This window comes from Leopardus geoffroyi, chromosome A1, assembly GCF_018350155.1.
Source record: "Leopardus geoffroyi isolate Oge1 chromosome A1, O.geoffroyi_Oge1_pat1.0, whole genome shotgun sequence".
NCBI classification, from domain to species: Eukaryota; Metazoa; Chordata; class Mammalia; order Carnivora; family Felidae; genus Leopardus; species Leopardus geoffroyi.
Window position 1 is genome coordinate 11,145,776 of NC_059326.1, and position 16,785 is coordinate 11,162,560.

General features: G+C 41.6%; 1 protein-coding gene across 7 annotated transcripts in view; it reads left to right on the forward strand.

Moving 5' to 3' along the window:
• FRY (FRY microtubule binding protein) overlaps positions 1–16,785 on the forward strand; it is a 454,383-nt gene that overhangs the window by 132,638 nt on the left and 304,960 nt on the right. The window lies entirely within an intron of this gene.

The following is a 16,785-nucleotide window of genomic DNA, read 5'->3' on the forward strand; positions in this document are numbered from 1 at the left end:
CACGTCGAGGTGTATTTGTGTTTAGCAAAGTCCAGATAGTGGGAAAGACACAGTTGTCCGGTGGGTGTGTCTTTGTCTGTTTTAACACGTGAGACTGTGTTATTCAGAGACTTTTTTCAAGACCATTGTAGGGCTGCATTTCTCAGAGATGACACATGGACATGTACAGACACAGATAATAGTTTTGTCTTGTAAAGCCTTATCTTTGAAAGACCTGGCTCAGATGGTAAGATTGCCGCCTGGAGTCCCGATGTAATTGAGGCAGGTGCCCGTCGAGGTAACGGCTGGCTTCCCAAACTCACTCCTACACTCCAGGTATACTGAACTCCAACCAGGAACTGAAACCTGTGCACCATTTCTTCACCATTTGCACCTCCTATGCCACCATCCATGCACCTTCCCTGTCCTCCGTGCTGTCCCCACTGGCTAAAATTGACCTTGTCCCTCCCTGTTCCATCAGTGCCCCAATTGTCCTAAAATTTTCAGCCTCCTTCATAACCTGATAAGTATTGAGCCCTTCTGGAAAGCCCTTCACATTCATGCTGAGTTGTATCCCTTTGTAAGTACTCCTTAGAGCCTTCTGCCAACCTTGGTTATGATGCTCTAGTCACTTATCTGTCTCCCCCATTGGAGAGTGAACTCCTTGAGGATAAAAGCTGTTTCTTTTTTAATTAAAAATACCTACAATACTGCCTGACACCTAGGCATGACTCAATAAATGTATGGGCTTTTTTAAAATATAATTTATTGTCAAATTGGCTAACATACAGTATGTAAAGTATGCTCTTGGTTTTGGGGGTAGATTCCCATGGTTCATCCAAAAAGTGTGTGTAAAATGGGTAAGTGGACAAATGAATGAATGATTCTATCCTGGTCTGTAAATGGAATATTGACATGTGTATGCCAGGATCATAGCTAACTCTTCCCAAGTTCCTTCCATGTGCCAGGCATGGTGTTGCGCTTTTTTTGAGGCATTTGCTCATCTAATCCTCCTAACGACTCTATGATGGACATATCTTTATTTTCCCTGTTCCGTAAATGAGACATTGAGACACAGAGAGTTCAAATAACAAGATCATACCACGCACACAGATTTCAATCTTAGATTTGTTGAGCCCATTACAATCAGTCTGTATTTGAAGTTATATGGCTCCTAATAAGAATGTGTCAAAATTATCTATGCTAAAAGAATAGCTACAAACCTTACTTTTACTGTATTGTTTGTACAAGTAGAGAAAAGAAAAACAAATCATCTAAAATCCTGAACACAAAAACTTGTGTTATCCGTAAATATTTTCTTTCATTTTCTTCATTTTTTTATTAAAACATTTTTAAGTCCTATATATACATAATTTTTATCTTAATATATATTGTATTCATATTTATGTTAACACCTTGTCCTCATAACCATAATTATGTGTGAAAGCTCCAGGCTCCAAGCTGTCAGCTCAGAGCCCGAACCCACGAGCCATGAGATCATGACCTGAGCCGAAGTCAGATGCTTAACCAACTGAGCCACCTGACTGTCCTCATTTTACAGGAGGACACTGAAGCTCTGATGTGTGTGATGATACTATTCCAGGTGCGTCGATATGCTTAGCCAATTACCTACTCTTGGACATTTGTTTCTAACAATACTATGGTGAAAGTATTTGTGTATATCGGGGCTCTCTTTTGATGTTTCCTTAGCTTTTCAGAAAGGGAATTTCAGCACGATAGCCACACCAATTATTTAACAGGAAAATAACCAAGGGGCTCAGGCATTCAGCATTTCTGTGGTTTCTGGAGGCCCTAGACATAGGAGAAAAGACTAGCTGTGATAGGGTCCTTGGGCTGACCCTCATTAACTGGGCATCCTGCCCTGTGGGGATGTGTCCCGGATCCAACAATCAAGACAGAGACCACCGTGAGGAAGAACCCATAGTCCCCGCCTCTTTAGAATACAGAATGGAATCTGGTGAAATCTGTCACGGCTACAAATAAAAGTTAGGGGGAGATTGTCAAGACAGGGCCATGTGCATCGTGTGAGGTCTGTGGAAGAGAGGAAGTAGCCCTGGACTGAAACCTTGCCTGAATTGTTTCACGGTCTTTGCCGGAACTTAATGTTGAAAGCCTCGGCGATTTAAAATGCAAACAAACAAAAAATGCCAGCTAGCGTAACTGATGTCTGCTTCCTGGCACGGGTGACTCCAGAGCCATTGTGGATCTGGACTTCTTGAGACAGTTCGGAGAGAACACTGTCACTTATGTGATGATAAGGATCATTTCCCTTTTTGTAGTTTATGTGCCAGAATTTAGCATAACGCTTGGTACATACTAGGTGCTGAATAAATATTTGCCAAACGAAGGCATAGGTGGGGTAGAGAGCCTATGTGCTTTGGCATCAGAAAGATTTATCACTTACCTCTGTCACTTACTCACTGTCTGGACTTGGACAAATGGCTTCACCTCTCAGAGCTTCAGTGTCCTCCTGTAAAATGAGGACAGCCAGGTGGCTCAGTTGGTTAAGCATCTGACTTCGGCTCAGGTCACGATCTCATGGCTCATGGGTTCGAGCCCTGCATCGGGCTCTGAGCTGGCAGCTTGGAGCCTGGAGCTTTCTTCAGATTCTGTGTCTCGCTGTCTCTCTCTGTCCCTCCCTGCTTGTGCTCTCTCTCTCTCTCTCTCTCTCTCTCTCTCAAAAATAAATAAATAAACGTTAAAAGTATTTTTTACATGAGGACAATCTAATTTACTTTGCCTGGTGGTTTATACATTGTTTGGAATGTAATGATTAGTAGGAGGTAATCACATGGGGAAAATCCAAACATTGCCTATGGCAGAACAATGTCTTAGGTAATAGAAGTTAAATAGGTAAGAAGATGGGAGAGAAGTGTGCAGGAATAGTGTGCAGGGATAGAGAAGTGTGCAGGGAGAGAAGCTGCAGGAAGAATAGGAATAAGGTGTGGCAGGAACTCACCAGAAATATAATTGAAAGAACCAGCATTTCTAATTCTTACAAAACTGACTAGTTATTTTCCACCTGTTGACATCTTAGGCCCTTCTGTGGGTAATCTCATTTTTTTTCATTTGGCTTCTTATATACCTCTAGATATGTTACACCTCAAATAAAAGATTTTATAACAGGGATTCTGAAGTATTGTCGTTAGTAGATCCTGCTGCTTTTTGGAACATTATGAAATTTACTTTGAAACTCTCATTTGGTCTGCAGAGTGCTTCCTAGAAATCTCTTTAGAAGATTAATTTGGCATAAAAAGAAATTACAGTTTGATACAAATTTTAGAATCCTAATTTATTCCTTGTTTTATTAGTCTAAAAATGGAGTTGTGTACTCCATTTAAGCATGGATAGGGTGTGTGTGTGTGTGTGTGTGTGTGTGTGTGTGTGTGTGCGTGTGCTCGCGCGCATGCATGTGTACTTTGGTAAAATAGTGTTGCATAGTGCAACTACTGGGTGAAGACTCTGGGAAAACACAAACTGAAGGACAGCCAGAACAACAACACTCTGAACTCTTCCCGTGGTGATCTTCTCAAAGGCTCCTTCTTACTCCTGATGTGTCATGTTCCAGGATAGCTAGCAAGGCTGAACCTCCTGTAGAGCCTTTTTTTCTGATTTTTCAAGCATTCTTCCATCATTTAAACAGCACGTCCTGGAGCACCTGGGTGGCGCAGTCGGTTGAGTGTCCGGCTTTGGCTCAGGTCACGATCTCGTGGTTCGTTGAGTTCAAGCCCCACCTCGGGCTCGCTGCTGTCACCCTGTCAGCGCAGAGCCCGCTTTGGATCCTCTGTTCCCCTCTCTCTGCCTCTCCCCTGCTTGCATTCTCCTCCCCTAAATAAATAAATATTAACATAAATAAATAAACAGCGCCCCCAATCTTATAAAGTGAACACTGATTAAGGAGAAAAACCTGTCAACGTCTATGTAGATCTCCAAACTCCTCATCATCAGATCAGGATACCAACTTCCTTGGTTCTCCCAAGAATGGATGTATGTTTCCCTTTAACTGGTAACGTATGTTTCCTTTGATTTATTTGTGGTTTGTGTAGCTTTAGGGTTTTTTCCCTTTAAATTAAAAAAATAATTATGAAGCATTTCACCCAGAAAAAAGAATAAAAAATATCATCACAGACACCTATCCATCCACTCTCAAAACAGATGCTAACAGTGTAAGAAATTAAAACTTTCAGGGGCGCCTGGGTGGCGCAGTCGGTTAAGCATCCGACTTCAGCCAGGTCACGATCTCGCGGTCCGTGAGTTCGAGCCCCGCGTCAGGCTCTGGGCTGATGGCTCAGAGCCTGGAGCCTGTTTCCGATTCTGTGTCTCCCTCTCTCTCTGCCCCTCCCCCGTTCATGCTCTGTCTCTCTCTGTCCCAAAAATAAATAAACGTTGAAAAAAAAAATTAAAAAAAAAAAAATTAAAACTTTCATATATAGATCTTCCTTGACTCACGATGCAGGTACATCTCAATAAACCTGCCATAAGTTGAAAATATCATAAGTCAAACGTGCATTTGATACATGGAACCTACTGAACATCCAAGCTTAGCCTAGCCCACCTTAAATGTGCTCAGAACATTGGCATCGGCCTATGGTTGAGCAAAATCATCTGTTGCAAAGCCTATTTTATAAGAGTGTCGAATAGCTCATGTCATTGATTGAATACTGTACTGAGAGTGATAAACAGAATGGTTGTAATTAATTTTTTTAATGTTTATTTATTTTTGAGAGAGAGACAGAGTGCGAGCAGGGAAAAGGGGCAGAGAGAAAAGGAGACACAGGATCTGAAGCGGGCTCCAGGATCTGAGCTGTCAGCACAGAGCCCAACGTGGGGCTCAAACTCATGAACCGAAGTCAGACGCCTAAGCGACTGAGCCACCCAGGCGCCCTTCCACACTGGCCTTAGAGTTCAAGCTCCTAGCTTCCCAAGATCAACCACTGCTCCCCTTGATCCTTTCTCTTAGGCTCATGATAGCATTACTTCCTATGCACAAAGGTTTTCAGTTCCTGGACATTTCAGGACCCCTGTGGCTTCCCCTCTTTCCTACACACTTCGCTATGCCTGTTAAAAATTGTGTACTGTATTGTAGCCTGCATATCTGGGTAATTTTGACAAGAATCCTTTCAGGTTATATTCTCTACAAAGCCACAGAAACGAAAAGTTCTGACTTTATTTATTTATTTATTTTTTTTTCCAACGTTTATTTATTTTTGGGACAGAGAGAGACAGAGCATGAACAGGGGAGGGGCAGAGAGAGAGGGAGACACAGAATCGGAAACAGGCTCCAGGCTCTGAGCCATCAGCCCAGAGCCCGACGCGGGGCTCGAACTCATGGACCGCGAGATCGTGACCTGGCTGAAGTCGGACGCCCAACCGACTGCGCCATCCAGGTGCCCCTTGACTTTATTTTTATAGACCGGTCATTTTCCTGTCCTTGTGAATGTTCTGATGGGACTATGCATAAGACCATGTTTGGTATGAGTGCGTGTTAGGACCCCTGTCTATAGTCGTGAGTCTCCCAGGCCTCAATCTGCCCAGTTACATAACCTTCTAACTATAAGATTCTGTAATTGTTAAGAACTGTAACAAGAGACGCCAAGTATTTAGGACTCCGACAAAAGAGGTTTTACAAAAATATTAACTCAGTGAGAGCATAATATTGCATAAACATTTTTAGAGAAATTGTATTATGAAACAACCTGCATTTCTTCTTATGTTAAGAATACTTCCCAGAGTGACCGTAGTTATTTTCTAAAGGAAGACACATAGGACCGTAAAGTAGAATCTTTTGTTTAAGAAGTGAATATGTTGCTTTTTTAGCAAATGGCCTCAAAAGCTTACCTTTTCCTTAATAATTGCTTTTCTTAATTCTTTTCCTTAATAATGGCTAGTCTGTATTTCCTTCTTAACAAAGCTTCCTTTGCCCACTCAGTCAAGACCACTGCCAAGTTTGTCATTATGGGAAACTTACTTTATAGGCTACTTTGAGGGAGATGAATCCTGACCACTTCGTGAAAGGATGAAACTAGAAATCCTAGTTAAGTAAAGTTTCACCTGAAACGTTTGGTTCCGACAGTCATTTTTCCTTTTAGAAGATCTGGCATGGGACTCTGTCTCCTGGCCCAGGTTCCACCTATGCGTTCTCTTGCCTCCAGGGCTTTGCTAGGATCTGCTTGTTGTTTGCTTAAAGGCCGGTAAACATAAGGAGTACAGCAGGCTTTTGGCCAAGCTGAGAACGAACACTGAGTAATTTACAATTCTCCCTGATTAAATGTGTCATTGTGAAACTGGCAGAGGTAGCCTGTCCTTGGAACTCCCGCGCCCGGAACTGCACACCAGGGCAGTCACAGTCGTCAGCGTAAGCCTCCCCCCGGGAGTTGCGTAATGTGTGATGTGCACGTACCGCAGGCGATGCCTCTGCCGAACTCCCTGCGGCTAACGCTAAGGTTTGCACGGAGTTTCGAACCCTGACTGCGACTTCGTTCATTTTAAAAATGTAACTGGATACTTCTATTTCCCCAATGTAAACTGCTTTGAAATACATCTTGTACCGTTTGGGGGGATACACATAAGCTTGGGAAAACTGATGATGGAAAATAAAGAGCCTGTTTGAAAGGAAGTCTGGTGGCATAACCCAAATGATTCTGGAAGTTTTAAGGAAACCTTGAGGTTGGAAGTCTGTCAATCCCGAGACCGTGAGGGGAAAGGACAGCCTTCAAGGTCTCTTGTCAAGCAGGAGATAGCTTCCTTTTTTGGAGTCCAAGTAAAGAGTTGAGCTAATATCCGAACCAAACAATAGGATGCCGGTTCTGCCTCAAAATGCCATCGTATGATGTAGGGCAAGACACAGAGCCTGTGCTCCATAGTTTTCTTTATCTGGAGCTCTGTGGAGATTGGATGTGGTAACCTAGTGAGTTCTTTTCCATCTCTGAAGAGCCTGCACACAGCAGATGACGTTCCAAGTATAGCCGATATTAACTTTGTTTCTGTTAGTACTGGTACAAAAGTCTGACAAATATTTGCCTTCCTGATTTTCATGGACACACTAATTTCACCTTATTAGCTTCCGCTGGGTATTGAGTAACCTGCTCCTCTGTTCACTGGAAGCCACTTTGTTTCCTCGGTATTAATTCCTTCATGTCTTTCCTGACATGAATATTCATGTCAGTAAAATTAATGTTTAACACTAAAAAACAAACTTTTTAATGCTGCTGATCTAGTTTAGCTATTACTGATGTTTTAACCTTCCACCCCAGGCCACTGACCTGTTTCTAGGTCCTACTATTCATTCATGCATTCATTCAACAAACAATCAGCATCTTTGATGTTCTAAGCCCCACACAAGGCTGGGACGGAAGTTGCAAAGTAGGGACAAGAAGATAGTCCCTAGTAATAATCACAACATGTAAGCACTACTCCAGTAGAGGTCAAGGGGGTGTCATGGACCATGCAGGAGACAGCTCTGTTTATTATGTCCCTAAAACAGAATCTCAAACCTCCTGACCCTTAAATTTACCATTAGCCAATAAACCATATTCTGACATAATTCTTTACTTGTTTCTGTATTATTGAATAATTTCATTCTTTTTTTATATTCTAGTCACTGATATGTACTCACTACTTTGCTTCCTCCATCTATTTTCTTGAAAAAAAAAATGTTACTTTTCTCTTTTCTCAAATGGATATCATGATTAAATTAAGAAGTCAGCTGTATTTGGAAACTACTACACAAAGAAAAGTCACTCTTTCAGACATTATACTTACTAGTAAAGACATAATAAAAGTTATAGATAAAAATATAATAGTTGGGGCACCTGGGTGGCTCAGTCAGTTAAGCATCCAAGTCTTGATTTCGGTTCAGGTCATGATCTCATGGTTGGTGAGTTTGAGCCCCATGTCAGGATTTGCACTGGCAGCGTGGAGCCTGCTTGGGGTCCTCTCTCTCCCTGCCCCTGCTCTGCTCATGCTCACTCTCTAATATAAATAAATATTTTAAAAATATTTAATAATCAACCAATTATATTTAGAGTTGGTTTACTCAAATATATTTATGTTCTTAATGACTTACTCTAGAAGTATTTGGATGCCTAGTTATCGCGGATAATCTGAAGATGTGAGATTTGCTTAGAGTATTGGTAGAAGTCAAGGTTGTGAGTTTTTTAAGAGGAAAAGCAGAAAAATATAGATGGAGTTATGTACATAATGACAAGTAATGCCATATTTTTATGAAAAGAAGATAATCTCTTTGCCTACATAGTCAAAATAGGGAAGCACTTAAATTTGATCAAACCAACATCTATGATGAAAGGAGTAATTGAAGGTTAACACGTTTATTGACAGTTAAGCATCACATAGAATTATTTAGATTCCATCAGCTTAACCATAGTAAAAGTGAGAAAGAATTTTTAGAAAACATGGTTTCTGTAATGGAAGTCATATGGAAATATGGAATATACAAACTGAAGACAATAATAGAATCATACACTTGAAGGAGTAATGCAATAAAACCCATGCATCAGAAGGAAGGTGAGAAACCCTCACTGTGTTTTATTCCAATTCAAGAGCACCTTCCATAATACCCCTGTTAGATCTGTTGGATTGTTAAATGATTCTTTGAACTTTTCTGGACATTTTCAGAAACAGGGAGCTGCCTACAGTGAAATCAGTCCATTCCATTAGTGAGCAACTCTAATTCCTAGAAGCTTTTCCTCATACTAGAACCAAATTCACCCACTTGTACCATCTACCTAGTTCTGTGCTCCAAAGACGCATGAAGTCCAGTCTTTCTCCCTTGTGACAGCACTTTTATCCTACTGAAAATGGCCATGGCCCTTCTGAGTTCCTCTTCGTAACCTAAGTATCTTCCGATTTCAAATTATTCTCTGTTGGAGCTTATTTTTATACTTTTCAGTATCCTGGGCTTCCGTTTGTGAAGATTCCCTGTAAAATGCGGTGGTAACACCTCCAGTTGTTGTCTGAGCACTGCCAACACGAGAGATGGGCTCTTTATTCATCCAGCTCAAGATTAGATTTCCTTTTGAAAGGTAGTCCTATCATGTTATTGCTTATGAAAAGAGTTTAGTACTGTCATTCTCAATCTTCTGAGCTTCTATTCCGGGTTTGGTGTGTTTAGTTTTTAATTCAGAAACACTAATTGGGCACCATGCTATTTTGGGCAGTGTTGGGCCCTGAGGACAAAAGATGAGTAAGACTCTAACTGGAGGACTTTATGATATTCTAGTGGGAGTGACAGACATAAAAAATAATTACAATATGACATGTGATACATATGTGAATTCAGTGCTCTAAGAACATAGGAAAGAGAATTTACTGCCTGGGGAAACTGGTAAAGGCTAATCATTCATTCATTCAGTCAATAAATGTTTAATGCGAACCTTCTATGTCCAAGACATATCATACTCATTTGTAGATTCAGAATCCCGTTAAGTAAGATATCTGGGCTATATATTTCTAGGTTATCTATGAAAGGTTAATGTACTTTTTGTGAACTTCCTGGCTAGATTCTTTTGAGTTTTTGTAATCCAGTAATACAGGAAGAGGTCAATGTACTAAATAACTATTGGTTCCTAAATGATCACTACTTTCCTTTTAAGTCAAAAACTGGGACACCGGGGTGGATCAGTCAGTTAAGCGTCCACCTTCGGTTCAGGTCATGATCTCACAGTTCGTGGGTTCAAGCCCTGAGCCAGCTCTGTGCTTGACAGCTCGGAGCCTGCTTCGGATTCTGTGTCCTCCTCTCCCATTCATTTTCTCTCTCTCTCTCTCTCTCTCTCTCTCTCTCTCAAAAATAAACAAACATTTTTAAGAAGTACTTAAAAACTACTTGTTTTATAATTTTCTCTGGAATTTGGGCATAAAATAAAATCCATGTCATTTGCAGTTTCTAAACTTTGCTTTTCCTCTTTCTTTGCAATTTACCGCTTCTTCCCTTTGTCGTTCTTTCTCTAAAACTCGTAATAGCAGTTTTGGGATCACATCCACGGTCTTTTCAGGGTGCTCACATATGATCTATTTGGGTCTGAAGGCTTGAACTCAGCGCGTCTGGGTGTTCTCTTATTATCTTTTACTGACACTAGGCTTTTATTCCCTTGAACTCATGTCTGTTGTAATTTGAAAATTAGGCTCGCTCATTGCGAGGACAGACACAAAATACTTGTGAGGAATTCAGTACTCTGACCGCAGTCCTGAATCCCTCCCTCCTTCATTCAGGGGATATTTGTGAGCGCAAGCTGCATTCCAGATGCTAAGGTACATCCACTGTGGATGGACCTCAAAGCCAACATCCTTAGCTCAACGGACAGATTGTTCCCTTGTGCCCTTAACTCTGGTTCATTCTGGGCTTCTCGACTTCCTAACAGAACGCACAGATGTGTGCCTCTCTGGTGTTACTTCTTCATCAAGCCTTTGTGTATCTGCTTCCAAAATTCTTGTTCCCAGGAGAGGCTGCTTTGCCACCACATGAATATCCTTATAAGTCTCTCTTTTTATTTCTCATGAGGATCATTTGGGGCATGGGTTCAGAATATTTTGTTTTTTTTTTAAAAATTTTTTTTTTTCAACGTTTATTTATTTTTGGGACAGACAGAGACAGAGCATGAACGGGGGAGGGGCAGAGAGAGAGGGAGACACAGAATCAGAAACAGGCTCCAGGCTCTGAGCCATCAGCCCAGAGCCCGACGCGGGGCTCGAACTCACGGACCGCGAGATCGTGACCTGGCTGAAGTCGGACGCTTAACCGACTGCGCCACCCAGGCGCCCCCAGAATATTTTGTTTTTTAAGCTGTATTCCCTTTCAACTCCTGGGGTGGGGGGGTGGGCGGTGGTGTCCATCTTTTCTTTGAAATAGTGAAGGATAAGACAAGAATATAGATCAGCTTCAGGCAAATAACTGGGGAGAAGTATTACAAGGTTAATGTGAAAAAGATCAGGCGATGATCTGGTAACGGCACTTGGTTGAAGGTAGTCTCTATATGACAAGGAGCTGTTAGTGACCTCAACCTTGGTAGGTCCCTATCATAAATATGCTTGATGTTTTGTTTTTGTTCTTATTTTTTCTACATGGATTATTTAATATAAAATGTATCACATGATATAAAGCACAAAATATATCAAAACTCTACAGGGCACAGCCTCCCTTCCATAGTTCTCATCTATCCATTTCTACCTCCTTTACCCTTCTACGTTTTCCCCATTATTGGTTTCTTTATACATATACAAATAAATATGGATTACTGTACCTCTCTCTTACACAAAAAGTAGCATATTATAAAGATGGTTTTGTAAATTGCTTTTTTTACACTTAATGTATCTTAGAGATTTTCCAAATCAGTATTTGTGGAAGTCTTTGCTGTTGCTCAAAGGTGTATGTATTCCATTGATATATGTACTACTATTTACTTACCCACTCCCCTATTGATAGACATTTATGTTGTTTCCAACACTCTGCCATGACAAACCCTGCTGAGGGAATAGCCAAATGCCAGCCAGTGTATCTGCAGAAGCAATTTCCAAAAGTGGAATCACATGTAATTGTAGTTTGGCTAGAAGCTGCCATATTAACCTCCACTGGGATTTGTATCAATTTACATTCCACCAGCAACATATGATAGGACCTATTTTGCCATAATCTCACTAACAGAATGTATTGTGTAACTTAATTCATTTATTGTTAGAACTTACTATGTACACATATTACACTCCCCCAATCTTTAAAATTTCTCCAATGCCCATAGCTATGACATTTTTTCATACTCTAGTAGGGAGCACAGCACTGCTTACCTCATTTTCCCTACTTTCAGAGCATGAAATGCCCCTCCTCGTGTTCTAGGCCTCAACCTCATCCCCCCAGATCAATCAGGAACTGGCTCCCCAATCATCCTTTTGCTCTTCTGAATCTTTCTTCCTCTATGCCCATGCGTGAACTCCCACTATCACTATTAAAAATAAATAAATGGGAAAAACCCTCACTGGACCCCATGGTTTCCTGTAGCAGAAATTTTTAGGGTTATGTCACCTCATCTAGGAAGTGTTTATTAATACCAACACACCATACCCCCATTCCTGCCCCACATAGGTGGAGATGGGGTGTCCCTCCCCTGCTCCCCTGTGACTCCCTGAGGTTATCTCTATCACTACACTTACCATATCACCCCAACCACATATGTAATTGAAAAAATTTGGGAGCTCCTGGGTGGCTCAGTTGGTAAAGCGTCCGACTTCGGCTCAAGTCATGATCTCACGGTTTGTGAGTTCGAGCCCCACAACGTGCTCTGTGCTGACAGCTCACAGCCTGGAGCCTGCTTCGGATTCTGTGTCTCCCTCTCTCTCTGCTCCTCCCCTGCTTGCACTCTGTCTCTCTGTCTCTGTCTCTCTCTCTCTCTCTCTCTCTCAAAAATAAATAAATAATTAAAACATTTTTTAAATGAACAATTTTAATAGCCACAATAAAGGTAAGTTGTTTTTAATAATATTTTTTATTTACTCAAACATATCCAGTATGTTACCATTTTAACATGTCATCAATATAAAAATGATTATTGAGATATTTTATATTCTTTTTTAAAATATTTATTTAGTTATTTTTGAGAGAGAGAGTACAAGTGGTGAAGGGGCAGAGAGAGAGAGAGAGAGAGAGAGAGTGGGGAAGGGGCAGAGAGAGAGAGAGAGAGAGAGAGAGAGAGAGAGAGAATCCCAAGCAGGCTCCACACTGTCAGCACAGAGCCTGAAGCTGGCCTTGTTTTTACGAACCGTGAGATCATGACCAGAGCCAAAATCAAGAGTGAGACGCTTAACCGATGGAGCCACCCACATGCCCTGAGAAACTTCATATTCTCTTTTTTTGTGTGTGCTAAGTCTTTGAAATCCGATGCATGTATTCTACAGCACAACTCGAGTGCTCAATAACCACGTAGGTCTAGTGGCTGCCATATTGGACATCACAGGTTTAGGCTATAACCCAGTGAGGACATAAGCCATGTTTTGTGTCCCTGGAACAAACCCCAGTGCCTAGCATGTGGTAGACACTCATTAAATGTGGAAGTAGATGAGTGGAAAGGAACAATCTGCAAGACACCATGCATATGTAATAAGGATCCTCTTCATTAAGGTGTTTTTGCCTTTTGCGTTTCCTTATGTTCAACTTTTCCCTATTCTTCAAGGGCATGTTTATTTCTAGAAGGTTAGGTTTGCTGCAGCAAAAATACAAAGTGCAAGAAGGAATCAGCATTTAGCTACCTGGTATCCAAAGCCATGCCCTTTCTTTCTTTGTTTTTAAAGAAAGAAAAGGGATGTTTTATATTTCTTTTTTTTTTTTAGCTATCATTTATGTATGAAAATTTAGACCTTACAGACTATCAAACCTACTAAAATCTGTTGATACCTCAACATGTCCAAGAAAACTCTTGCTATCTACCTGTCCTCAGTAGAAATAAAAGGAATGTTTTATGTAGTACATGCAACTACGTACAATATATTTAAGATATAATAAGAAATTAGCAAAAGAAATATCACTGTGAAATGGAACTGAGACCTGGTTATGTAGTGTTTAGATAAAAGATACTATGCCGCAGGGTAAAGAACAAAGATCATCCTTTTTTAAAAAGTAAACTTAGGAATAATAGAATGCACTAATCCTGTTCTGCGTTTTGGCCCATCTCCACAAAACATTCTTTAAGAGGTAGATTCTTTCTTCACCTTTGACCTCATTCAAAATGTTCTAACACTGAAACAATGTTGCAAGATAACAAACATAGAAGAATGCCCGGGGAAGAGGAGTAGGGCTCAAGAGTTACTGAGCCGAGACAAAGGGCTGATTTGTTGCTCTTTTAGTTACTAGAAAAGATCATTAGGGCCAGGTGGGATGCACGTGGGTAAAGAGGGCACCTGAACAAACAGGTATTGAATTGAGAGAATGCCTTCAAGTCACTTCTGGGCTCCGTTCCCGAGGCCGACTCAGAAGTCACCTGCCCTGCCAGCTACCTACTAATCTATCTCCCTGGGAAGGGAACGTTTTCTCCATGACTGCATGAGGTGTCTTTTGAAAGCTCCAAGTCTGATTTTTTTTTCTGTACACTAATTGCTACATTACCAAGTGTTGAATAATTAAGCAAGTAATTTTTTAAAGTGTTTATTTATTTATTTTGAGAGAGAGAGAGAGTGCATGAGCGAGTGGGGGAGGGGCAGAGAGAGGGAGAGAGAGACTCCCCAGCAGGTTCTACCCTGCCAGCGCGCAGCCCCGTGAGGGGCTCAATCTCACAAACCATGAGAACGTGACCTAAGCCGGAATCAAGAGTCGGATGTTAACCAACTGAGGCACGCAGGCGGCCCTAAACAAGTAACTTTTGATGGTGGAGTGGATTTAGTGTTCCCAGACACTGTCCTAATGGTCCCATGTGAAGGAAAGACCTCACAGATATCTCAGTGTACCTACAGCTAAGAAATTGGTGTCAGCCTCTAGATTCAGGTTGATAGTTCCTGGCAGGGGGAGAATGCAAATTCAGACGAATTAGGAGATGTCATTTGAGATGTCATCTGCAAAATAAGAAACTGAACACTTCATTAAAATTTTTGGTTTTCTCTTAGCCTTCCAATCATAAATGTAAAAAAGAGATGCTTGGTATAGCGCGGAATGCCACTGAGGCTTTTTTTGCCTTCCCAAGTATTTTGTATCTCTGGGATATGTGAAATAAGCTGAGTGCCGTATCCTCCGTGATTTTACCCCAGGCATTTAACAGAATGTCAGCTCTCCATGTACGGTCCTTCCAGTCGCACGTTCTTTGCACCTACTCCGTGGCAAGATGAGTTCACCTTCTTCCTACGTGTACTCTTTCCTCTAATGAAGCTTCCATGATCCCATTCAAACAGCTGTGTTCTGTAAATTCTATCCCTATCAAAATGCCCTCCACAAATGACCTGAAACTTTTACATAAAACCAATAGAGCAAAGTCTCTTCAAAGACTTGAACAGTATGTGTGTCTATTTCCAACACGACAAGGTGTTTTACTGTCTGTCCTTTTCATAGCATAAGGAGGGTGAATTAACTCGGGAGGAAGAATTAAGATTTGTCAAGAATAACTGTCTGCTCTACAAATAAAAATAGGATGGGATTTTTTGGAGGGTCCAGTAAAGGCTGGACCCTCTTACTGATGAGCTGTCAGAAAGGAAGGGAACTAATCTTTTGATTTGGGTGGAGAGTGGGGTGGAAATAAATGCAGAGCGGCTCGGGTAGTTCCCTTGGGCAGGAAGGGAACAGAGTTGCAGGTTCTGGGAGAGGTGGGTGCCCCAGGCCGTGCTTGACTCCATCCCATGAGGCAGGGCCTCAGAGGAATCAGGCCCCTAAAGACAGGCACTGGCACTTAGACCTCAGGAGTCTGAGCAAGAGGAATCTGAGATGAGGGAAAGGGGGTGGAATCCCTGTGGGGAACTTCCCTTCCAAATTTTCCACCTTTGAGGCAGAAAGGGGAGCAGGAGAAACTTGACCTCCACATGGAAGAGCGATGTCAGACAGCACAGGGGCTCCCAGCCCCCCGGCAGCATGTGGGGGGCAACAGTGGCGTCATAAGGCATACTGGGACTTGTTCACTTTACAATGGGTTATTTTATGTATGTAAATTTCACTTCCCCTTCAAAAAAAAAAAAAAAAGTTTAATGGTGAGGACTTAACCCTTCTCAGGAACTGGAAGTCTGGCAAACCTCTTGTGGGAGCTGTCAGAGCCTCGAGGAATTCTCAGATGATCCTCAGGAAGAGGAGGGAACACCAGAGACCAATTAGTAACAGTGGGAACAAGCTGGTGTGGGCTCTGATTTAATTGGAGAAAATAAAGAAGTTTGGTATCACTTGACCCTCAAGTGTTACGGAGCATTGCATATCTATTATCTTATAAACAATATTTTTTTAATGTTTACTTATTTTGAGAGAGAGAGAGAGAGAGAGAGAGAGAGGGAGGGAGAGGGAGACACAGAATCCGAAGCAGGCTCCAGGCTCCAAGCTGTCAGCACAGAGCCCGACACGGGGCCCGAAGTCATGAACCGTGAGATCATCACCTGAGCCAAAGTCAGACGTTTAACCGACTGAGCCATCCAAGCACCCCTCTCCTATGAACGATATTGATGGCTCTCCACTGCCTACAGAAACAGAAAATCTAAAACTTTTTTAATGGCATTCCAGACTCTCTACATGAAGCTCCAAATTTTTTGTTGGAGTCTCATTTTCTGCCACCTTCCAGCCACCCTGGTTCCATAGCTGTTCTTCGATGTGATTTCTGCTTGGATATCTCTCTGTCTTACTCCTGTGGTGATAACAGACAGAGGCCAGTTTGGGATTTTTAATGGGTTCCGTGTCAGAGGAAGAGCCTTTGAACAGTAGACCTGTTTGTTAATTCTCCATCTCTTACCTTTCTAGTCTCCCCCACCACTCCCTTACCCTCAACCCCCCACCCCCAACCTGGCATCTTCCTACACCACAAAAATATTTGAAATCTCAGTAAAAATAAATAAATAAATAAATAAATAAATAAATAAATAAATAAATATCTCATTTTTCATCTTATCAAACAATCACTTTGCCATTTCTTTGCCTGGTATATTTATTCATTCACCCAAGAAATATTCAACACATATAGCAGACGCTGTGCTTGGTCCTGGGAATGCAAAGATAAGTAGGTCATGGACCCAGAAAAGCCCTGCAATTCCGAAGTAAACCAAAATAAACAGTTTCCCAAGAAAGAAGGCTCACCTCTACTTGTGAAAGTTATTTGACTTTAATGGGTG